The 24,689-nt window shown below is 35.6% G+C and overlaps 1 pseudogene; it reads right to left on the reverse strand.

Moving 5' to 3' along the window:
* Window positions 1-22,075: 22,075 nt before the first annotated feature.
* On the reverse strand, window positions 22,076-22,158 carry LOC112064801 (uncharacterized; annotated as a pseudogene).
* Window positions 22,159-24,689: the final 2,531 nt, after the last annotated feature.

A 24,689-nucleotide genomic window follows, 5' to 3' on the forward strand; every position in this document is an offset into this window, starting at 1 on the left:
CAGACTCCCTCCCGGCTAGCTGTGGTGCACTAACCCCTTCAGGCTGTGTTCGCGCCACCAGTCCTCTCCCTGCAATCTGACCAAAGCCCGAACCTCAGCTCCCATAACCCGCCCATCCCAGCGGGTGAGGAGACAAGCCTCTCCGGCTGTTGAGGCCTGGTCGGCACTGATCCTCTGTGCGGGAATGTCTCCGCTTTGCCCTCTGCACCCTTGTTGCTGTGCTCGCCTCCGCGGCTCCGAAGCTTCCCCCCTCTGCCACCCACAGTCTCCGCCCGTGAAGGGGATTCTAGTATATGGAAACCTTTCCTCCTTCACAGCTCCCTCCCACTCGTTCAGGTCCCGTCCCTATTCTTTTGTCTCTGTTTATTCCTTTTTCGTTTGCCCTAACCAGGTACGTGGGGAGTTTCTTGCCTTTTGGGAGATCTGAGGTAGGAGTTGTTCCACGTGTAGGTGTGTTTCTGATGTATCTGTTCAGAGGAAGGTGATCTCCGTGTCTTACTCTTCTGCCATCTTCCCAGCTCCTCTCTCCAAGGCTCCTTTAAAAAAACTCTGACATCAGTCACTTTGCAATGATTTAAAGCAGATTAAAAACCATCTAAGAAAACCTTTCTGGATTCATGTTGTCTGTAACTTTACCAAGTTCTTCTAATCAGCCATATCATTATTGATTGTCAGGATTTAAGGTCTAGTATGTGTATTGTATCTCACTGCAAGAAGGTATCTTTACCAGGCAATGATACCGTAAGTCAACATTTCCTCTACACACTGGATTCTGCAAGTTTATTCTGTTGTTTGAAGCAAATGTTTCTATAATTATTGTTAGTCATTTTACTTCTTGTAGGTGAGATTATGCTACTATACTATGGACCTTAGTTGCACATGTTCCAGCCAAGTTGAATTTCTCAGACCTTTGGCTTCCAAGTATATGAAAAGGCCATTGATTTTCCCAGATTGGGTATACTCCCACATCTCAGATTGGGTTTGCATCCACATATTTTCAGAGCTGATTACTACTCATGTGTTGACCTGCTCATTTTGACATTAGCAGTTATATTCTGCTTTAGGAGATACCATCTGCTGGGCATCCCAAAACCTTATTCAGTGGCCCTTTAGAAAATCAAGCTAAAAAATATTCTCAGTCATTTTTCCTTGGGAATAGTTCTAACTTACATGATTTGAGTACAGTGCCACTTCACAAATTAGAGTTAAATACATAATCCACCCAGATTTTTACACTTTAAAAACATATTCATTACTCAATAGATTTATAAAATAACAATTTTCACTGTAGAAAATTGTTCTAGGTGCTAAATATGTGTACAGAGACTCATCAGTATACATTAAGGCATGGTTTTCTATCATTACTTTCACCAGACAGACTGTCAACTAGCAAACACAAAACTTGTAGTGAAACAAAAGGTATTATCTGGGGTGAGAGGGAGAGAGGAAGAACAATACATAAGCAGTGAAATATTATTATTGAAAAGGGGAAGATCATTCCTGTAGTTGGAAACCACTATGTGTATGAAATAATGGAATATGTAAGGCAGGATTCTGGGAAGGCAATCTCACTAATATAATCAAGTCTTAGATTACTAAAGCAACAAATATCAAGACATTTTTACTGGAAAAAACAGTTTTTCTAAATCCCTAGTCTTTAAAATTTGACACAGGAGAATGGAATTATTCCTTATCTAAAAGTAGATTTTTGGGACTTCCCTGGTGGCGCAGTGGTTAAGAATCCGCCTGCCAATGCAAGGGACATGTGTTCAACCCCTGGTCCAAGAAAATTCCACATTCTGTGGAGGGACTAAGCCTGCACACCACAGCAAATGAGCCTGCACTCTGGAGCCTACAAACCACAACTACTGATCCTGCGTGCTAAAACTACTGAAGCCTATATCTACACCTAGAGCGTGTGCTCCACAACAAGAGAAGCCACTGCAATGAGAAGCCTGTGCACCACAACAAAGAGTAGCTCCCGCTCACCACAACTAGAGAAAGCTTGCACGCAGCAACGAAGACCCAACACAGCCAAAAATAAATAAATAAGTAAATAAATAAATAAAATTTAAAATATATAAAAAATAAAAATAGATTTTTACTATATCCCTTGTATACAGCTACTTACAAATATCTAATCAGTGTCAATAAAATTTCATTCAGGACAATTTTCTCCTTAATACTATGAAAATACTGGAATCTCAGATTTTGCTTACTCAGCCCCATGTAATCAGGCTGTGTAGTGGCTGTAGCAAGAGGGCTCATAAAATCTTATCTTTGAGGGCTTCCCTGGTGGCGCAGTGGTTGAGAATCCACCTGCCGATGCAGGGGACACGGGTTCATGCCCTGGTCCAGGAAGATCCCATGTGCCACGGAGCGGATGGGCCTGTGAGCCAAGGCCGCTGACCCTGTGCTCGGCAGTGGGAGAGGCCACAACAGTGAGAGGCCCGCATACCACAAAAAAAAAACAACAAAAAAAAATCTTATCTTTGAATTGAAAACATAAACTGTAATGAGGTCTTGTGTTTTATAAGAAATCATTGAGAACAATCACATATGCTATAACCATTCCAAAAATCCAGACTAAATAACAAAATCTCGAGTTTCATTAGACTATATGATTTCTGCTATCAGAGTTAGAGTTAAAAAAATTGGAAAAGGGCTTCCCTGGTGGTGCAGTGGTTGAGAGTCCACCTGCTGATGCAGGTGACATGGGTTCATGCCCCGGTCCGGGAGATCCCACATGCTACAGAGTGGCTAGGCCCGTGTGCCATAGCCGCTGATCCTGCGTGTCCAGATCCTGCACTCCACAATGGGAGAGGCCACAACAGTGAGAGGACCGCGTGCCGAAAAAAAAAAAAATTGGAAAAAATAATGTCCATTTTATCCCAGTTATTTTTGTATAATTAGTAATCTTACAAAGAGATTGTATTAGGAAATGTTAAATAAGACACATTTTTTTAAGTTGGAGTAAAATTGCTTTACAATGCTGTTAGTTTCTGCTGTACAATGAAATGAATCAGTTACATGTATACCTATATCCCCTAATTGTTGGACCTCTCTCCCACCCCCCATCCCACCCATCTAAGTTGTCACAAAGCACCAAGCTGAGCTCCCTGTGCTATACAGCAGGTTCCCACTAGCTATTTATTTTACACATGGTAGCGTATGTATGTCAAACCTAATCTCCCAGTTCGGCCCATGCTCCCCACTCCACTAATGTCCACATGTCCTTTCTCTACGTCTACGTCTCTATTCCTGCCCTACAAATAGGTTCATCTGCAACATTTTTCTAGATTCCACATATATGCATTAATATACGATATTTGTTTTTCTCTTTCTGGCTTACTTAACTCTGCATGACAGACTCTAGGTACATCCACATCTCTACAAATGACCCAGTTTTTTTTTTCCTTTTTATGGCTGAGTAATAGTCCATTGTACACATGTACCACGTCTTCTTTATCCATTCATCTGTCATTGGACATTTAAGTTGTTTCCATGTCCTGGTTATTGTAAATAGTGCTGCAATGAATATTGGGGTACATGTGCATCTGTCCTTTTGAATTATGGTTTTCTTGGGGTATATGCTCAGCAGTGGGATTGCTGGGTCATATGGTAGCTCTATTTTTAGTCTTTTAAAGAACCTCCATACTGTTCTCCTTAGTGGCAGTATCAATTTACATTCCCACCAAGAGTGCAAGAGGGTTCCCTTTTCTCCACACCCTCTCCAGCATTTTTTGTTTGTAGATTTTCTGATGATGCCCATTCTTACTGGTGTGAGGTGATATACCTCATTGTAGTTTTGATTTACATTTCTCTAATAATTAGTGATGTTGAACAGCTTTTCCTGTGCCTCTTGCCCATATGTATGTCTTCATTGGTGTAATGTCTATTTAGGTCTTCCACTCATTATTTGATTGGGTTGTTTGTTTTTTTTGATATTGAGCTCCATGAGCTGTTTGTATATTTTGGAGATTAATCGTTTGTCCATTGCCTCATTTGTAAATATTGTCTCCCTTTCTGAGGGTTGTGTTTTCATCTTGTTTATGGTTTCCTTTGCTGTGCAAAAGTTGTTAAGTTTAATTAGGTACCATTTGTTTATTTTTGTTTTTATTTTCATTACTGTAGGAGGCGGGTAAAAAATATCTTTCTGTTGTTTACATCAAAGAATTTTTTCTATGTTTTCCTCTAAGAGTTTTATAGTGTCTGGGCTTACATTTAGGTCTGTAATCTATTTGGAGTTTATTTTTATGTATGGTGTTAGGTAAGGTTCTAATTTCATCCTTTTTTATGTAGCTGTCCCTTTTTCCCAGCACCAATTATTGAAGAGTCGGTCTTTTCTCCATTGTATGTTCTTGCTTCTTTTGTCATAAATTAGGTGACCATATGTGTGTGGATTTATCTCTAAGTTTTCTATCCTGTTACATTGATTTCTATTTCTATTTTTGTGCTGGTACCATACTCTCTTGATTACTTTAGTTCTGTAGTATAGTTTGAAGTCAGGGAGCCAGATTCCTCGAGCTCTGTTTTTCTTTCTCAAGATTGCTTTTCGTATTTGGGGCTTTTGTGTTTCCATACAAGTTGTACAACTTTCTGTTCTAAATCTGTGAAGAATGCCATTGGTAGTTTAATAGGGATTGCATTGAATCTGTAGATTGCTTTGTGTAGTATAGTCATTTTCAAAATATTGATTCTTCCAATACAAGAACATGGTATAATTCTCCATCTATTTATATCATAGTCATTTTCAAAATATTGATTCTTCCAATACAAGAACATGGTATACTTCTCCATCTATTTATGTCATCTTTGATTTCTCTCATCAGTGTTTTATAGTTTTCTGAGTACAAGTCTTTTTCCTCCTTACGTAGGCTTATCCCTAGGTATTTTATTCTTTTTGTTGCAATGGTAAATGCAATTGTTTCTTTAATTTCTCTTTCTGATTTTTCGTTGTTAGTGTATAGGAATGCAAGAGATTTCTGTGTATTAATTTTGTATCCTGCAACCTTACCAAATTCATTGATTAGCACCAATGGTTTTCTGGTGGCATCTTTAGGATTTTCTATGTATAGTGTCTTGTCATCTGCAAACAGTGACAAAATTACTTCTTCTTTTTCACTTTGTATTCCTTTTATTTCTTTTTCTTCTGTGACTGCTGTGGCTAGGACTTCCAAAACTATGTAGAATAAGAGTGTCTAGTGTGGATACACTTGTCTTCTTCCTGATCTTAGTAGAAATGCTTTCAGTTTTCCACCACTGAGTATGATTTTTGCTGTGGGTTTGTCATATATGGCCTTTATTATGTTGAGGTAGGTTCCCTCTATGCCCATTTTTTGGAGAGTTTTTATCATAAATGGGTGTTGAGTTTTGTCAAAAGTTTTTCTGCATCTATTGAGATGATCTTGTGGTTTTTATTCCTTAACTTGCTAATATAATGTATCCCATTCGTTGGTTTACATGTATTGAAGAATCCTTGCATTCCTGGGATAAACCCCATTTGATCATGGTGTATGATACTTTTAATGTGTTGTTCGATTCTATTTGCTAGTATTTTGTTGAGGATTTTTGCATCTATGTTCGTCAGTGATATTGTCTGTAATTTTATTTTTTTGTGATGTCTTTGTCTGGTTTTGGTATCAGGGTAGTGGGGGCCTCATAGAATGAGTTTGGGAGTGTTCCTCCCTCTGCAATTTTTTGGAAGACTTTGAGAAGTATTGGTGTTAGCTCTTCTCTAAATGTTTGATAGAATTTGCCTGCTAAACCATCTCGTCCTGGAATTTTGTTTGTTGGAAGATTATTAATTATAGTTTCAATTTTATTACTTGTGATTGGTCTTTTTATATTTACTAATTCTTCCTGGTTTGGTCTTGGAAAATTGTACCTTTCCAAGAATTTGTCCATTTCTTTGTGGTTGTTCATTTTTTTGGCATATAGTTGTTTATAGTAATCTCTTATAATCCTTTGTGGTGTCAGTTGTGATTTCTCCTTTTTCATTTGTAATTTTATTGATTTGAGTCCTCTCACCTTTTTCTTGATGAGTCTGGCTAATGATTTATCAATTTCGTTTATCTTCTGAAAGATAAGCTTTCAGTTTTATTGACCTTTGCTACTGTTTTCTTTGTTTCTATTTCATTTATTTCTCATGTGATTTTTATGATTTCTTTCATTCTACTAGATTTAAGTTTTCTTTGGTCTTCTTTCTCTATTTGCTTTAGGTGTAATGTTAGATTTTTTATTTGAGATTTTTCTTTTTTCTTGAGGTGAGATTGAATTGCTATAAACTTCCCTCTTAGAACTGCTTTCACTGCATCCCATAGGTTTTGGGTCATCATGTTTTCATTGTCATTGTTTTCTTTGGATTTTTAAAATTTATTCTTTGACTTCTTCAGTGATCTCTTGGTTATTTAGTAGCGCACTGTTTAGCTTCCATGTATTTGTGTTTTTTACTTTTTTTTTCCTGGAATTGATTTCTGGTCTCATAGCTTTGTGGTCAGAAAAGATGCTTGATACTATTTCAATTTTCTTAAATTTTCCGAGGCTTGATTTGTGACCCAAGATGTGATCTGTCCTGGAGAATGTTCCATGTGCACTTGAGAAGAAAGTTGTGTTAGTTTGATTAATATGTGTATTGGTGTGTTTCTCCTAGGGTTTATCCTGTATGGGACTCTCTGCACTTCCTGGACTTGGGTAACTATCTCTTTTCCCATGTTAGGGAAGTTTTCCACTATAATCTCTTCAAATATTTTCTCAGACACTTTCTTTTCCTCTTCTTCTTCTGGGACCCCTATAATTCAAATGTTGTTGTGTTTAGAGTTGTCTGATAGGTCTCTGAGATTGTCTTCAATTCGTTTCATTCTTTTTTCTTTATTCTGCTCCACAGCATTTATTTTAACAATTTTGTCTTCCAGCACATTAATTTGTTCTTCTGCCTCACTTATACTGTTATTGATTCCTTCTAGTGTATTTTTTATATCAGTTATTGTGTTGTTCATCTCTGTTTGTTTGTTCTTTAGTTCTTCTAGATCTTTTTTAGACATTTCTTGTATTTTCCCAATCTGTGCCTCCATTTTATTTCTGAGAATCTGGATCATCTTTACTATCATTAGTATGAATTCTTTTTCAGGTAGGTTGCTTATTTCATATTCATTTATTTGGTCTTTTAGGGTTTTACCTTGCTCCTTCATCTGTGACATAGATTTTTGTTGTCTAATTTTTTTTTTTTTATAGTTGGGGTTGTGTTCCTGTTTTACTGGTTGTTTGGCCTAAGTCTTCCAGCACTGGAGTTTGTAGGCTGTTTGGTAGAGCAGGGTCTTGGTGTTGAGATGAGGACCTCCAGGTAACCTCACTCCGATGAATATTCCCTGGAGTCCAAGGTTCTCTGTTAGTCCAGTGGTTCAGTCTCAGAGCTCCCACTGCAGGAACTGTGGCTCAACCTCTGGTTCATGAACCAAGATCCTGCAAGCCACATGGGGCTGCAAAAAAAAAAAAAAAAAGAGAACAATAACAAAGTAAAAAATAAAATTAGACTAGGAAACTAACAGATATGTTAGTAAGAATATAAAAATAAAAATATAGATGAATTAACAACTGGAAGGTACATCAGTACCACAATAGTAAAAAGAGGAGGAGGGAAAAGGACAAAAAAAGGCAGGGGGGTAAAGGCCTTGGCTGTGGAGGGTGGGACCTTTGCAAGGGTGAGGTTTGGGTGGTGGATGATTAATGCTCAGGACCCACAGGGCTGGAAAAGGCCCTGGGTGCTGTGGAGGTGGCGCTTAGGCTCATGGAACAGAGGGACCAGGCATGCCCCTCACCCCTGGTCTCAGAGGGCAGGGTACCTCACCTGGGAGCCCAGTAGGCTTCCTGGGCTTGAGTGGCTGAGGCAAGCCCTCCTCTCTCCTGCTCCTCTGGTCAGGGACAGCCCCTCCCACCTGCCTCTCCTGATCTCCCTGGTCTCCCTCTTATGCCCCCAAGGACATACCCGGCCTGGAGGGGGCTTTGGAGGGCAGGGGATTGGCCTGGGAGCTCAGCAGGCTCCCCAGGCCCAAGTGGGCAGGGCAATCACCCTCCCCTCCTCTCCGGCTCCTCCTGGATGGCTGTTAGCTCTTCTCTAAATGTTTGATAGAATTTGCCTGCTAAACCATCTCGTCCTGGAATTTTGTTTGTTGGAAGATTATTAATTATAGTTTCAATTTTATTACTTGTGATTGGTCTTTTTATATTTACTAATTCTTCCTGGTTTGGTCTTGGAAAATTGTACCTTTCCAAGAATTTGTCCATTTCTTTGTGGTTGTTCATTTTTTTGGCATATAGTTGTTTATAGTAATCTCTTATAATCCTTTGTGGTGTCAGTTGTGATTTCTCCTTTTTCATTTGTAATTTTATTGATTTGAGTCCTCTCACCTTTTTCTTGATGAGTCTGGCTAATGATTTATCAATTTCGTTTATCTTCTGAAAGATAAGCTTTCAGTTTTATTGACCTTTGCTACTGTTTTCTTTGTTTCTATTTCATTTATTTCTCATGTGATTTTTATGATTTCTTTCATTCTACTAGATTTAAGTTTTCTTTGGTCTTCTTTCTCTATTTGCTTTAGGTGTAATGTTAGATTTTTTATTTGAGATTTTTCTTTTTTCTTGAGGTGAGATTGAATTGCTATAAACTTCCCTCTTAGAACTGCTTTCACTGCATCCCATAGGTTTTGGGTCATCATGTTTTCATTGTCATTGTTTTCTTTGGATTTTTAAAATTTATTCTTTGACTTCTTCAGTGATCTCTTGGTTATTTAGTAGCGCACTGTTTAGCTTCCATGTATTTGTGTTTTTTACTTTTTTTTTCCTGGAATTGATTTCTGGTCTCATAGCTTTGTGGTCAGAAAAGATGCTTGATACTATTTCAATTTTCTTAAATTTTCCGAGGCTTGATTTGTGACCCAAGATGTGATCTGTCCTGGAGAATGTTCCATGTGCACTTGAGAAGAAAGTTGTGTTAGTTTGATTAATATGTGTATTGGTGTGTTTCTCCTAGGGTTTATCCTGTATGGGACTCTCTGCACTTCCTGGACTTGGGTAACTATCTCTTTTCCCATGTTAGGGAAGTTTTCCACTATAATCTCTTCAAATATTTTCTCAGACACTTTCTTTTCCTCTTCTTCTTCTGGGACCCCTATAATTCAAATGTTGTTGTGTTTAGAGTTGTCTGATAGGTCTCTGAGATTGTCTTCAATTCGTTTCATTCTTTTTTCTTTATTCTGCTCCACAGCATTTATTTTAACAATTTTGTCTTCCAGCACATTAATTTGTTCTTCTGCCTCACTTATACTGTTATTGATTCCTTCTAGTGTATTTTTTATATCAGTTATTGTGTTGTTCATCTCTGTTTGTTTGTTCTTTAGTTCTTCTAGATCTTTTTTAGACATTTCTTGTATTTTCCCAATCTGTGCCTCCATTTTATTTCTGAGAATCTGGATCATCTTTACTATCATTAGTATGAATTCTTTTTCAGGTAGGTTGCTTATTTCATATTCATTTATTTGGTCTTTTAGGGTTTTACCTTGCTCCTTCATCTGTGACATAGATTTTTGTTGTCTAATTTTTTTTTTTTTGATAGTTGGGGTTGTGTTCCTGTTTTACTGGTTGTTTGGCCTAAGTCTTCCAGCACTGGAGTTTGTAGGCTGTTTGGTAGAGCAGGGTCTTGGTGTTGAGATGAGGACCTCCAGGTAACCTCACTCCGATGAATATTCCCTGGAGTCCAAGGTTCTCTGTTAGTCCAGTGGTTCAGTCTCAGAGCTCCCACTGCAGGAACTGTGGCTCAACCTCTGGTTCATGAACCAAGATCCTGCAAGCCACATGGGGCTGCAAAAAAAAAAAAAAAAGAAAGAAGAAAAAAGGAGCAGAACAATAACAAAGAGTAAAAAAATCAAATTAGATTAAATTTGATTAGAAAACTAACAGATATGTTAGAAAGAATAAAAAAATAAATATAGATGAAACCACAACTGGAAGGTAAAACAGAACCACAATATTAAAAAAGAATAGGAAAAAAAAGCTGGAAAATCCTTGGCTGTGGGGGGTGGCACTTAGGCAGGTGCAGGATTTAGCTGGTGGGTGGGACCTATGCTTAGGCCCCACAGGGCCAGAAAAAGGCCCTGGGGGCGTGGGAGGTGGACCTTAGTCTCAGCACAGCAGGAAAGGTCCAGGCCTGCCTCTGATCTTGGAGGACAGAAGACCAGGTCGAGGACCTCAGCAGGGTCACTGGGCCTGAGTGAGCAGGGGAAATGTTAGGTGCATTCCCCCTGATCCTCCTGTCCTGGAGGAACCCTCCCCATTGGTCTCTCTTCTTCTTCTCCCCCCTCCCTCCCTGCTATGTCCCACATAGCTGGAGGGGACTCCAGAAGGCAAGGGACCACACCCAGAAACCCAACAGACTTCCTGGGTCTGATTGGGAAGTGGAAACGCCTGTGGCACTCCCCCTGATTCCGTGGCCACAGAGGGACTCCCCCATCTGCCTCTCCTCCTCTTCTCGCCCCCCAACCTCCCTCATATGCTCCTAGGAGCAACATGGCTTGGAAGGGGCCTCAGAGGGTGGAGGACCTGGCCCAGGAACCCTGCAGGCTTCTTGGCACCTGATTTGGCAGGGTAAATGCTAGGTGTGCTCCCCCTGATCTTCCAATGCCCCAAGCATCCCTCCAGGCATGGAAGCCACTCCCCCCGCCCCAGCCACCCCTCAGGGGCACCAGTCCTGTCCGACTTCCACTTGTCCTCCCCCCTCACTCCCCCTACGTCTTACCCAGTTGCTTGAGGATTCCTCCTATCTCCTTGGGTGTTGAGGTCTCCCACCAGCATCCGGCAGGCACCCTAATGGTGGAGAGATGCACACTCTGCATCCTCCCCCACAGCCATCTTGACTCTGTCCCCCAAATAAGACTTTGAAATACAGCTGGTATAAGCACATAAAATTGAATGTCTATTTACCCTATATTGAAACAAATATAAAAATATTTCAGTAATTTGCATGTTACCTTAGTCAGCTCTACACTTGGAATTCACAAGATACCTTAGCAAGAGATATCTTTAAGGTCATTACAGTGGCTATCCTGTTGATATTACATTTATTATTTTCTCTCTTTTTTTTTTTTTTTTACAATAAATGTTGTTTAAAGCTTCTGTTAAAAGTGTGTGGGGGGCTTCCCTGGTGGCGCAGTGGTTGAGAATCCGCCTGTTGATGCAGGGGACACAGGTTTGTGCCCCGGTCCGGGAAGATCCCACATGCTGCGGAGCGGCTGGGCCCGTGAGCCATGGCCACTGAGCCTGCGTGTCCAGAGCCTGTGCTCTGCAACGGGAGAGGCCACAACAGTGAGAGGCCAGCGTACCGCAAAAAAAAAAAAAAAAGTGTGTGTGAGGAGCTTCAAATACATTTATAAGAAAAAGTAAACAGGATAGGTACATTTTATTCAAATTAAGTTATTAATGTGGAAATCAAAGTGAAATAGTCTATTAAGAGAAAAATCACAACTTTTATAAACATTCAATGAATTCATCTACTTTACTTTAAAATACTATATATTCCATGTCAACTGAGTTGATATACAAAGTTAAATTTTGTCATAATTATTTTTTCACAGATTTAGGAAATAAAATTATTCCATTCTTTATTTAACTAGAATACTAGTAATATCACTCAAATTCATGTGATAACTGATATTTTGAAATCTGGAACTTTTTTTGGCTTTGTTTTCCTGGTAGTATAAAACTATGTGATATATGTATATCACACACACACACACACACACACACACACACACACACAAAAGGCAGGGCCTAAACTCAGGTTTCATTTGATAATTGAGACTTATGTCATGTGTCTGCAATAAAAATTATGCTTTCTTACTGCTTCATGGACTATGATAATATTTATTTATATACTAGCTCATATTATGAAACCCTTCTGTGTGTTAGGGCTGCTGACTTCCTAAGTAAGAGTTTTTATTTCCTTATGCAGTCTATATATATGGGAGCAAACTAATCTTCAGAAGTATATTGTAAGAGTAACACTTGCTGTGGCTTATGGAAATGTTCCTTTGGGAAGTTGATTAGGATTATGATAATTTGCATCTGCCAGTTTTCTAGATATACCATCAGTTCAAAACCAAGTTTCACATTATATCTCACTTAGAGGTTCTCAGCCTGATTGGGTAGTAGAATTTAAACTCTATCTTGAAATGTACATGATTCAATTAAGTTTTTAAGTGAATGGCTCCAATATTTACTCATAAAGTGGGGTAGATGACAGCTTTTATGATGAGCCTCCAGTTGAGCAGGGTTTGTATTTCTAGTTTGTTCAGTGGAATAAAGCATACTCTTAGCTTTATATAAACAAGCTAATTTTTAGCACTTTGATGGCCTGGGGGCTTATAATCATGAGAAAATTAACCTTTCGGGATAGATACAGTCCCCAAATCTCCATGGGCCATGTTTGGCTTCAACTTCTGATTATTATGCTCACTATGAGATTCTTCTTCACTTCCACATGTGTTTTCTAAAACTATGTTTCTTTTAAATGTTAGTTGTGTGAAATACCAAATCATTTTAAAGAACTATGGATACAATAGGAAACACTGGTAATTTTCAATGTATATGTGATTACATCCAGAACAAGTTGTTTGTTTTTGGCATCCTGAGTTTTGTTTTTAATGGTGGTATGAGTAATCATACCACCATTAAAAGTTTGGAAACAACTTTTTTATATGTTGTAGGATTGAGCAAAAGAGTAAATACAGTGATGTTTGGAGCCAGAATTCTCAATTTAAGAGAACAGAGGGATACAAAGGCAAGGATTGGCGTAAATTGGAACTTTATTGTAAGTATTCAATCATAATTACATAATCAATAAACTAATGTCATATGCTGCCTCAAGATATGAAGACACTGTGATAAATATAGTATTTCTTCCCAAAATAAACACCACGAACATAATCATAAAAAGGTATTAAGCAAAATTAATCTAAATCACAAATTTACAAAACAAGTGGTTCTACTGTTCTAAAATGTAAACTTGAAAATATAATGACATGAAAGATAAAGAGAGGTCCTGGAACTATTCCATATTAAATAAACTTTTAAAAAAAGGAAATAAAGACAATGAGTAATTTTAGACCAGATCTTCAATCATCATTGCCCTGAAAGTATAGAACTTCAAAGGAAAATGGAAGGAACTAAAGTAAGCAATAAAGATTAAAGAGATGACCAACAAACAGACAAGAAAATTTTCATTAGAAATAAATCAAAAATTCTAGATTAAAAATGCCTTGGAAATCATAACATATATCCTACCTTGAATTTTGTATCCAGTTAATTTGCCATTTAGTAATGCAGATGAATTTCCTAATATTACATACCAAGTAGATTACTCACCAACTCCTTCTGAAGGAACATAATGTGTGTAGTTTAACAAAAAGACAATTGATTATGAAAGATGGAGGGAAGTAAGTATTAGTGAGAAAGATATAGGTATAATTTATTGCATTTGATATTGATCATAAAATAAAAGATAACTAATTTGGGAATGGGAGGATTAAAAACAAGTTGGAAATAAAATGCAAATTACCAGAAAGGAAAAATATAGTTTGAAATTGAAAATTTTGAAAATATATATTATCAATTAAGATACAATATTATTCAGTAAAGTCATTGAAATTTCATGTAGCTAATATGGGGTTCATAACAGTATGGTGGCTACAAGGTAATTAGATCTCTGCAATTTTTCCTGTCGACTGGTTTCCTCAGGAAAATCATTCTAAAAGACAGGAAGCAGAACCTTTCAGGCTCTTAAGACTCAGAGCCAGACACTGGAACAGTGTGACTTCCAGCATGTTCTACTTGTAAAATCATGCATATAGCATGGGGATAGAAAATCAACTCACTTCACAGGAGAAGTGCCCAAGAGTTTGTGGCCATCATTAATCTAGCAAAGACAATTTCTAACGTTATGTTATTTGATTTCTCAGAAGCTTTTGATGTTTTCCTTTCTTTGACAACACATCTTTCCATGTTCCTCATATTCCTTTGACTGCTTCTACTCTGTCTTCTTTGTTGACTACTAACCCTCTTTATTTTTCTTTCTACACCTTGTAACTTGATCTTATACAGGCTCGTGTTTTAAAATAACACCTCTATATTATACTTATGGCTCTCAAATAATAATCTTCAGACTTAACCTCTCCTCTTCAACTTAAGCCTCATATAGCTTCATTGTATCTCCCAGTGGTATCTCAAATTTCCCATGTCCCAAAGGAAACTGTTGTAATATTCCTCCTTATTCCCCTGTCCAAGTTCTAAGTTATCCCACTGAAAACAACAATAAATAAATGACAACAAACAAAATAAATATCTATACCTGTACCACCTCTTACTTTTCAATATGAATAAGATGCCTCAAATTTATTCTTCATCCCACCCCTTCCTTAGGTCTTTCAAAGAATCCACCTGTAAACTCCATTAATTCCACCTTTGAGAAAAAATACTGTTTCTGTCCTCTTTGCTCCACTCTGTTCCAAGACAATGATTGCTGGACAGAACTACTACAATAATTTCCTAACTCATTTCCATGATTATTTTCATCCCTATAAACTCCACTACACAGGAGGCAGGTGACATTTTGAAATATAAATAAGAAAATATTTACCTTGAACATCACTAACTTTCTTATTTAATGTCTATTTAAGAAACCCTTATTTGACACTTTGACAAATCTCAATTACTGTCACCAGGACTTTTAATAAAATTATTTTTTCTACCAGTATTTTGTAATCCATGTCAGAATATATTACTAAATTGACACAGTGGTAATTTTACCACTTTAGGCATATTAGCAGTATTTAAATGTTATTACTTTTCATTGTTGTCACCCCTCCCCACACACTCTGTCCCTAGGAACTATTTGCATTTTGTTCCTATAGTTTTGCCTTTCCAAAATAAGTAGAATTCCAAAACAACCTATACATTTTATCTGGCTTCTTTTACTCTTTAATTAATTTGTTTAATTAAATATTATTCCACATTGTTACATGTACCATTAGTCCATTCCTCTGTATCAGAGTAGAATCTAATTGTATGGAAAAACCACAGACTATTTATTCATTCATCAGAGGATTGGAATTTTCAGTTTTTGACAATTATGAATAAAAGTAATATAAACATTCACACACATGTTTGGGTGAATACTTGTTTCATTTCTCTTAAGTATCTAGGAGTGGATATCAGCTGTATATTAAGTGCATTTTAAAATTTTTAAGAAACTGCTGAAATAGTTTGCAAAGTGGATCTATCATTTTGCCTTTTGACCAAGATGGTTGGGGAGTTCAAGATGCTCCATTGGCTCCATTGGCTCCATTGGCTCCACTCTTGCCAACTATTCTTATTGTCACTTTTTAGGGGGTAAATTTTATTAATTCTAGTTGGGTGCATACTGCTATTTCTCTATGCTTTTAAATTACAGTTTCCTCATTGCTAATGATGTTGCATAATTTTTCATGTCTTTATTTGTCATATATAGATCTTTTTCTAAGTTTTCAAAACTTTTGCCCATTAAAAATTGTTTTTCTCTTATTTTTTAGTTATGAGGGTAACTTACACATTTTGGACACCAATACTATATCAAATATTTATTTTAAAATTTTTTCCCAATCTGTTACTTGTCCTTTCATTTTTTTAAAGAGTCTTTTGAAGAGCAGTAGTGTTAATTCTGTTAAAGTTTAATTTATCTATTTTTTTATGCTTCATGCTTTTTGTGCCTGTTTCCTTTGAAAAATCCAGGATGGCACATTTCTTTTTTTCTCTGGAAGTTTTATGGTTTCAGAATTTATATTTAAGTCTCTGATTAATTTCTACCTAAAGTTTTGTCTGTAGTACGAGATACGTTCAAATCTCTTTTCCTTTTTTTGTTCCTTTTTTCACAAATGGCAATAATTCCAGCACCATTTGTTGAAAAGATTACCCTTTCTCCACTTAGCCGTCTTTATAACTTTGTGGAAAAACCATTGACAATGTACAAGTGACTCTATTTCTGGGGTCTATATTGTTTCATTGATTAATACGTTTACCCTTTCATCCATACCACACTACTATGTTTAATAGTAGCTTTATAATGATTCTTGAAATCAGGTAATGTGAGCCTTCAAACTTTGTCCTATATTTTAAAGAACTACTTTGGCTATTTAAGCACTTTTTCACATAAATTTTGCAGTCAGCATGTCAATTTCTACTAAGTATTCTACTGGGATTTTTCTTGGAACTGTATTGAATCTATAGGTAAATTGGAAGAATTGACATCTCAAAAATCTTGAGCCTTCCAATCCATTAATAATGTTTCTTTACATTTATTTGTCTTTAATTTCTGTCATCAGTGGTTTGTGGTTTTCTGTATACAAACATTGCATTTACTTTATTATATTTATATGAATAGATTTCAAAAATTTTGGAACAAATGTATAATATTTTTTTCTAATTTTAATTTTCAATTGTTCATTGCTAATGTATTTAAATATAATTGATTTTTATACAATTTCTTTGTATCCTGAAATCTTGTTAAATTCAGTTTTTAGTTTTAGTAGGTTTTTTGTTTGTCTTTTTTTTTCAGATGCTTTAGGATTTTATTAAAAAGGCAATCTTGTATTCTGCAAAAATAGTTATTATTTTTTCTTTTCAATATCTTTTTTTAATTGCAATATTACCCTGGCTACAGTCTTTTGCCTGATGTTAAGTTGGAATGATACAGCAGAAAAACTTGTCTTGATACTGGTATTAGGGGAAATCATTCAGTCTTCATCATTGCCTGTGATATTACGTATAGTTGTCTCATAGATTATTTTACAATATTTAACAACTTTACACTTATTTCCAGTTGTCTAAGAGTTTTTAAAATGAATGCATGTCATTATGTCAAATGCTTTTTTTGCCTCTAGTGAGATTTTCACATGGTTTTCCTTGTCAGGACTCCACTCATATAAGGGACATTTATGTGAGATAATCCTCTAACAAGGAAGGAAAAGAAGGACTCTCTTCTCCAGTCAGTTATGATATTTTTTCCCTGAAATTTCTTTGTCAGAGACAGTAAAGTCCTTTAATTTTATGGTGTCTTTTATTTTTTCTAAAAGTCAACTTCACTTATACCTAGCATATATCCTTACTAATCACACAATGTACACTGTTGCATTCTAGAATTATTTTAAATATCTGACTTGCTCTTGAGGAGGTTTACTTTTGTTCTTACTAAGACACTCAAATCTAGGTAACCTCCCATCATTCCTTCAATACTACAAGAGTGTGCTTCGCTTAGCTCTTTCCTCCAAAGAAACACCTAGGAACTTCTCTACAATAAATTTTAATTTTTTCATGTGACTAAGTATAAGACTTATGCAAGTCTATGAAACTTTTCCTTGTACAAGAACCCTTAGCCAAACATACAGAATTCATGATACTCTCGGCAAATAAAGAACAGAAGAGAACTTCCTCAACTTTATAATATGTTTTTGTGAAAGATAAGAATATCAGTTCTCACCATATATATTTAACCTTCCCTAGGTGCCCTAGCCAGGGCAATCAATAACAAAAGGATGAATTAAAAACAATTACTTTGAATGTCTAGGTAGAAAAAGTTAATAGCACTACAGCAAAAGCTGTGAGATATGGTAAATAATATTTGGAATATTCCAGAATAAAAAGACTATATATATGCACATATATTTTATATATAATATAGTTTTGCTATATACTAGAAAATAACAATTGGAAAATGAGATTAAATTTATATTTTCAAAGCTTTAGCAAATGAGAAATCCTTAGGAATAAATTAATAAAACGTACAAATCTAATACATTGGAAACAACAAAATATTTTTGAATAAATTAAAGATGACACAGAGAGAGACAGTGTTCTTGAATTGGAAGAATCAATATTGCTAAAATGTTAATTTTCTATGAAAATATCTATAGACTAGACACAGTCCCAATCAAAATCCCAGCAGCCTTTCTTATATAGGAATTGGCAAGCTGATTCTAAAATGATTTGAAAATGCAAAGAACCTAGAATAGTCAAAATATTTCAAAAAAACTAGAGGACTTATACTACCAGATCTCAGGACTTACTTTAAAGTCAATACAATGTAGACAATGTGGAATTGGCCTAAATATAACAGAGAGATTAATGGAACAGAAGAATGAATTCATAAATATATAGTCAATTGATTCACACACATTCACACATATATGGTCAACTGATTTTAGGGAAACATGCCAAGTCAATTAATGGGAAAATAATAGTTTTTCAAGAAAATTATACTGAAAAAAACCTGGATATCCATATGGAAAATAATAAACCTCAAATAAATCACTAAAATTTTCTCAAAATGAACTATAGGCCTTAGTGTAAAAGCTAAACATAAGATATTTCTAGTAGAAAACATGTAAGATTGTTGTAACCTTAGATTAGACAAATAAGAATTAGAAAAGTCATGAAAAAGCATAATGGTAAGGGAAAAAATGATAAATTACATTTTAGTAAAACTAAAATCTTCTACTTTTTCAGAGATACCATTAAGAAAATAGACACATTCAAGCTGTGGAACAAAATATACACACTATCTAGGTATCAAGAACTTGTATCAAGAGCATATGAAGAACTACTGTTCTATAAGACAAACAAATTATAATGCTATCAGAAGTGCATAAGATCAGTAAAATCACAGTCTCATCAAACTGTTATTGATTTAATGGCTTTATTATTTGCTATATATCAGCTATTACCTTTTTTTGCTGTGAACAAAATTTAAATCATTCTGCTTTTTTTTGGTCTTTTTGCTATAGAATTTCTTTTTTTTAAATTGAAGTACAGTTGATTTACAATGTGTTAATTCCTGCTCTCCAGCAAAGTGATTCACTTATACATATATATACCTTGTTTTCTTAATATTCTCTTCCATATGGTTTATCATAGGATACTGAATATACTTCTCTGTGCTATACAGTAGGACCTTGTTATTTATACATTCTATATATAAAAGATTACATCCACTAACCTCATCCTCCCACTTCATCCCTTCTCCAACCCCCTCCCCGTTGGCAACCACCAGTCTGTTATCTATGTCTGTGATTCTGTTTCATAGATACGTTCATTTATATCATATTTTGGATTCCACATATAAGTGATATCATATGGTATTTGTCTTTCTCTTTCTGATTTAGCATGATAACCTCTACTTGTATCCATGTTGCTGCAAATGACATTATTTCATTCTTTTTTATAACTGAATAGTATTCCATTCTATATATGTACCACATCTTCTTCATCCATTTGTCTCTTGATGGACTGTTCATTTATTTCTATGTCTTGGCTATTTTGAATAGTGCTGCTATGAACATAGGGGTGCATGTATCTTTTTGAATTATATTTTTAGATATATGTCCAGGAATGAAATTGCTGGATCATATGGTAATTCTATTTTTTGTTTTCTTAGGAACCTCTGTACTGTTTTCCAGAGTGGCTGTACCAATCTATATTCCCACAAACAGTGTAGGAAGGTTACCTTTTCTCCACATCCTCTCCAGCATTTATTGTTTTGTAGATGTTTTAATGATGGCCATCTGACTGGTGTGAGGTGGTATCTCACTGCAGTCTTGATTTGTCCTTCTCTAATAATTAGTGATGTTGAACATCTTTGCTTGTGTTTCTTTGCCATCTGTATGTCTTCTTTGGAGAAATGTCTATTTAGGTCTTCTGCCCATTTTTGGATAGGGTTGTTTGTTTTTTCGTTATTGAGTTGTATGAGCTGTTTGTATATTTTGGAAATTAAGCTCTTGTTGGTTGCATCATTTGAAAATATTTTCTCCGATTCTGTAGGTTGTCTTTTCATTTTGTTTATGGTTTCCTTTGCTGTGCAACAGCTTGTAAGTTTGATTAGGTCCCATTTGTTTATTTTTGTTCTTATCTCTATTGCCTTGGGAAATTGACCTAAGAAAACATGAGTACAATTTATGTCAGAAAATGTTTTACCTATGTTCTCTTCTAGGAGTTTTATGGTGTCATGTCATGTTTAAGTCTTTAAGCCGTTTTGCATTTATTTTTGTGTATGGTGAGAGGGTGTGTTCTAATTATATTTATTTACATGTGCCTGTCCAACTTTCCCAACACCACTTACTGAAGAAACTTTTTTCCCATCCCATTGTATATTCTTTCCTCCTTTGTCAAAGATTAATTGACTGTTAGTGTGTGGGTTTATTTCTGGGCTCTCTATTTATCCATATGTTTGTTTTTTATGCCAATACTGCACTCTTTTGATTACTGTAGCTTTGTAGTATTCTGTGAAGTCTGGGTGGGTTATGCCTCCTGCTTTGTTCTTTTTCTTCAGACTGGCTTTGGTGATTCTGGGTCTTTTATATTTCCTTATGAATTTTAGGATTATTTGTTCTACTTCTGTGAAAAATGTCATGGATAATTTGATAGGGATCACATTAAATCTGTAGATTGCTTTGGGTAGTATGGCCATTTAAAAAATATTAATTCTTCCAATCCAAGATCATGGGATATCTTTCCATTTTTTTGAATCATCTTCAATTTCCTTTATTAATGTTTTAGAGTTCTCAGCATATGAGTCTTTCACTTCTTTGGTCAGGCTTATTCCTAAATATTTTATTTCTTAGTTGTGATTTAAAAAGTTTGTTTTTGCATTCCTTTTCTGATATTTCATTTTTGTTGTAAAGGAGTGCAACTGACTTCTGTATGTTAATCTTGTATCCTACTACCTTGCTGAATTCATTTATCAGTTCTCATAGTTTTTGTGTGAAGTCATCAGGGTTTTCTATATATACTATCATATCATATGCATATAATGGCAATTTTACTTCTTTCCTTCCAATCTGGAGACGTTTTATTTCTTTTCTTGTCTGATTGCTGTGGCTAAGACTTCTAATACTATGTTGAATAGAAGAGGTGAGAGTGGGCATCCTTGTCTTCTTCCAGATTTTAGCAGGAAGTTTTTCATCTTTTCACCATGACTATCGTATTGGCTGTGGGTTTGTCATAAATAGCATTTATTATCTTGAGATATGTTCCCTGTATAACCACATTGGTAAGAGTTTTTATCATGAATGGATATTGAATTTTTTCAGATGCTTTTTCTGCTTTTATTGAGATGATCATGTGGTTTGTTGATGTGGTGTATCACATTGACTGATTTGCATATGTCGAACCATCCTTGTGAACTTAGGATAAATCCCACTTCGTCATGGTTATGATATTTTTTATGTGTTGTGGATTCAGTTTGCTAATATTTTGTTGAGAATTTTTACATCTATATTCATAAAAAAAATATTGGCCTGTAATTTTCTTTTTTGGTGGTTTCTTTGTCTGGTTTTGGTATGAGGGTGATGGTGGCTTCATAGAATGCTTTGGGAGTGTTCTCTCCTCTTCAGTTTTTTTGAAAGAGTTTGAAAAGGATCAGTGTAAGTTCTTCTTTGTATGTTTGGTAGAATTCACTGGGGAAAACATCTGGTCCTGGACTTTTGCTTGCAGGGAGTTTTTTTTTTTTGTGTGGTATGCGGGCCTCCCTCTGTTGTGGCCTCTCCCGTTGCGGAGCACAGGCTCCAGACGCGCAGGCTCAGTGGCCATGGCTCACGGGCCCAGCCGCTCTGCGGCATGTGGGATCTTCCCAGACCGGGGCGCGAACCCGGTTCCCTGCAGGGAGTTTTTAAGTCACGGATTCTATTTCACTTTTAGTGCTTGGTCTGTTCAAATTATCTATTTCTTCTTGATTCAATTTTGGTGGGCTGTATGTTTCTAGAAACTTGTCCATTTCTTTTAAGTTATTGAATTTGTTGGCATACAATTGTTCATGATATTCCTGTATGGTATTTTGTATTTCTGTGATATCATTTGTTATGCCTCCTTTTTCATTTTTTATTTTATTTGAGTCCTCTCTCTTTTCTTATTGGTGAGCCTGGCCAGAGGTTTATCAATCTTGTTTATCCTTTCAAAGAATCAGCTCTTGGTTTTATTGATTTTTTCTTTTGTTTCTTTACCTCTATTTTATTGGGAAAAGTTTTCAATTAGCAGTAATCGCACCTCAGATAAACCTCATTGGCTACGATACTGCCACTGTGCAAAACTCCTCTATTTTATTTATTTCTTCTCTGATCTTTATTATTTCCTTCCCTCTAGTGATGTTAGTTTTTGTTTGTTCTTCTTTTTCTATTTCTTTTTAGTGGTAGGATAGGTTGTTTATTTGAGATTATTCCTGTTTTTCTGAGGAAAGCCTATGTCTCTATGAACTTCGCTCTAAGAACTACTTTTGCTGCATCCCACAGATTTTTTATGGTCATGTTTTCATAGGCATTTGTCTCAAGCTATTTTCTAATTTCCTCTTTGATTGATCAAAAAATTGTAAGACTGATGGCAAAGTGTGTATACATGTTTTATTCTAGAAGTTTCATGGTTTCAGGTCTTACATTTTTTTTCCTTTTTTAAATTGAAGTACAGTTGACTTACACTATTGTGTTACTTTCAGGTATACAAAAAATGATTCAGTTATGTATATACATATAAATTCAGATTATTTTTCATTATAGGTTATGACAGGATATTGAATATAGTTCCCTCTGCTATACTGTTAGTCCTTGTTGTTTATTTATTTTATATATAGTGTTGTGTATCTGTTAATGCCATAATTCTAATTTATCCCTCCCCCACCAATTTCCCCTTTGGTAACAATAAGTTTGTTTTCAATGTCTGTGAGTCTGTTTCTGTTTTGTTGATAAATTCATTTGTATTATTTTTAAAATTCCACATATAAGTGATATCATATAACACTTGTCTTTCTCTCTGTGTCTTACTTCACTCAGTATGATAATCTCTATGTCCATCCATGTTGCTGCAAATAGCAATATTTCATTCTTTTTTTATGCCCGAGTAATATTCCATTGCATATTTATAGCACATCCTCTTTATCCATTCATCACTTGATGGACACTAGTGTTGTCCATGTCTTGGCTATTGTAAATACTGCTGTAATAAACATTGGGGGTGATTTTTTGGAATTATGATTCTCTCTGAGTATATGTCCAGGAGTGGGATTCCTGGGTCATATGGTAGTTCTTTTTTTCTTTTTTTTAAAGAACCTCCATACTGTTCTCCATAGTGGTTGTACCAATTTACATTCTCATCAAGAGTGTAGGAGGGTTCCCCTTTTCTCCATTCCCTCTCCAGGATTTATAGTTTGTAGACTTTTGATGATGGCCATTCCAACTGATATGAGGTGATACCTCATTGTAGTTTTGATTTACATTTCTCTAATAATTCACAATATGGAACATCTTTTCTCATGCCTTCTTGGCCATCTGTATGTCTTCTTGGAGAAATGTCTACTCAGGCCGTCTGCCCTTTTTTTTTTATTGGGTTGTGTTTTTTTTTGATATTGAGTTGTATGAGCTGATTGTATATTTTGCAAATGAACTCTTGTCAGTCTCATTGTTTACAAATATTTTCTCCCATTCCATAGGTTGTCTTTTCATTTTGTTTATGATTTCCTTTGCTGTGCAATAGCTTTTAGAGCTTGATTAGGTGCCATTTGTTTATCTTTGTTTTTATTTATTTGTCCTTGGGAGATTGCTCTAAGAAAATAGTGCTATAATTTATGGCCGAGTATGTCTTACCTATGTTCTCTTCTTGGAGTTTTGTGGTGTCATGTCTTATACTGTGTCTTTAAATAATTGTATATGGTGTGAGGGAGTGTTCTAACTTATTTGATTTACATGAGTCTTTACCAGCACCACATGCTGAAAAGATTGTCTTTTCTCCATTGTAAGTTCCTGATTCCTCTGTTGAAGATTAATTGACCATAGGTGTGTGGATTCATTTCTGGGCTCTCTATTCTGCTCCATTGATCTAATATGTTTGTTTTTATGCCAATGCCAAGGTGTTTTGATGATTGTAGCTTTGTAGAATTGTTTGAAGCCTTAGAGGTTTATGTCTCCATCTTTGTTCTTTTTCCTCCAGATTGCTTTTGCAATTCCTGGTCTTTTGTCGTGGGTAATTTGATAAGGATAGCATTAAATCTATAGATTGTTTTGGGTAGTATACCCGTTTTAACAATATTAATTTTATAATCCAAAAGCATGTGATATCTTTCCCTTTCTTTGAATCATCTTCAATTTCCTTTATTAATGTTTTATAGTTCTCAGAATATGTCTTTCACTTCCTTGGTCAGGTTTATTCCTAAATATTTTTTGGTACAATTTTAAAAGGTTTTGTTTTTATGACATTCCATTTCTGATATTTTATTGTTAGTGTAAAGAAATGCAACTGATTTCTGTATGTTAATCTTATATACTGCTACCTTGCTGAATTCATTTATTAGTTCGAATTGGTTTTATATGAAGTCTTTAGGGCTTTCTATATAGAGTTCATGTAATCTGTATGTAATGAAAATTTTACTTCTTTCTTTTCAATTTGGATACATTTTATTTCTTTTTCTTTTCTAACTGCTGAGGCAAGGACTTCCAATATTATTTTGAATAGAAGTGGTGAGAGTGCACATCTTTGTCTTGTTCCAGAATTTAGCAAGAAGTCTTTCTGCTTTTCACCATTGAGTTTCATATCTGCAGTGGGGTTGTCATAAATGGCTTTTATCATGTTGAGATATG

This window comes from Physeter macrocephalus, chromosome 13 (genome assembly GCF_002837175.3).
Source record: "Physeter macrocephalus isolate SW-GA chromosome 13, ASM283717v5, whole genome shotgun sequence".
Lineage (NCBI taxonomy): Eukaryota > Metazoa > Chordata > Mammalia > Artiodactyla > Physeteridae > Physeter > Physeter macrocephalus.